This window comes from Pygoscelis adeliae, unplaced genomic scaffold (assembly GCF_000699105.1).
Source record: "Pygoscelis adeliae isolate BGI_AS28 unplaced genomic scaffold, ASM69910v1 Scaffold1444, whole genome shotgun sequence".
Lineage (NCBI taxonomy): Eukaryota > Metazoa > Chordata > Aves > Sphenisciformes > Spheniscidae > Pygoscelis > Pygoscelis adeliae.
This window is the reverse complement of record NW_008824638.1, coordinates 6,383-7,701: the sequence shown is the minus strand read 5'-3', so window position 1 is coordinate 7,701 and position 1,319 is coordinate 6,383. Positions and strand designations below refer to the sequence as shown.

General features: G+C 54.0%; 1 protein-coding gene across 1 annotated transcript in view; it reads left to right on the top strand.

The window, feature by feature from the left end:
* Positions 1-1,103: 1,103 nt before the first annotated feature.
* The window catches only part of SP2 (Sp2 transcription factor), a gene marked incomplete at its 3' end in the record, with an annotated part of 6,531 nt that continues 6,315 nt past the window's right edge, over positions 1,104-1,319 (top strand). Inside the window, 1 exon segment of the mRNA XM_009322383.1 lies at positions 1,104-1,301.

The window sequence follows — 1,319 nt, the reverse complement described above, 5'->3', positions numbered from 1 at the left end:
GCTCGAGGGTGCCCCGCGATCCGCTTGCTCCCGCGCCTCAAAACCTCTCCTTCCTTGTATGTGCAGAGCGAGGAGCTGCACCCTCCTCCCCGAGGCCAGTCCTTCCGCAGAGTGCCTGTGCATCCTTGGCAGCCTGGCCGTCCGGGCTCCCTTTATTTTAGCTGCTTCTCCTCTTCCTCCTCCTCAAATGCAGCCAGAGCGCCAAGGAATTTCCCCCCCCAGCATCAAGGAAGGAGAAAACAAACTGATCTTGGCAAGTGGCTGTAACGCCTGCGCTGTCACAGGCGTGTCGGAGTCAGACCAGGAGTTAAAACAACAACAACAGAAATCCCGGCCAGTTTATTCTAAGACATTGCTTGATTTCCTGCTGTTAATATGTAAATACGCAGGTGTTTGAGCTCCTTTCTGCCCGACTTTGAATATTTGCTTGCGGCTCTGACAAACAAATGGGGCTGCTACCATTGGCGTGGTTTTTTTCCCCATGACTGTGCTTGGCTTTGTAATCCTGAGCGGTTTTTTTGCAGTTGCCGAGGTCTTTCATGGGTTTTAGGGGACTCTGGTTCACCTTCACGCTCAAGGTGCTAATTAAAACCCCGGCAACTCGGATCAGGTGTGTCAATTGGCTTAAACCGAGTGCTGAAAGTTAGGATCGCGTTCACCTCCCCGTGCCCCCCCCAAAAAGATCCATCGGGCAGGTGGGAAGGGTTATTTTGGGGAGCAGAGGCTCCCCTGCAGTTGGAGAACCTGGACTGAAGGCTTGTGCCCCGTCTGTAAGTTGGTGTGGTATTTCCCCTCTCAGAGGGGGGCCGTGAGAAGGTAACAAGGATATCATGGTGATAGGGCTTGAAATTGTGCTCTAAAATATACAAAACTTTCCAGACCCCCCCCCCGAAAGGGAGTTGAAGTGCGTAGAAGTGCCCGCGCTGCTCGAGCTGCAGGACGGGGCGTTGGTTGTGGCTGTGAGGCTGGCAGGTGCCTTCTCGGCAGGGTTTGCCTCTGTCCCGGGCTCCTCAGCTGAGCTGGAATCCGTGGATCCTGCGGAGGACTGCCCGGCAGCTCCCCGAGGAGAAGGGCTTGTCCCGGTTAGGAAGGGAAAAAAAAAAAACCACATCTCTCCCCTTTATATCTCTTGTAGAATATTGAAGATAGTGGCACAGTTTCCAAAGTAAATAAATTCTTGTGAGAAGCGAAGGAGCCGTCTCTGAGCAAACCTACCAATCGTGCTGGTGTGAGCGGTCCAGCTGGCTGCTGGCAGGCGTTCCCTCCGGCTGGACATGGGGTCTCATGGGCTGGCGCGGTTGGTAAGTTTTCTCTTCCTA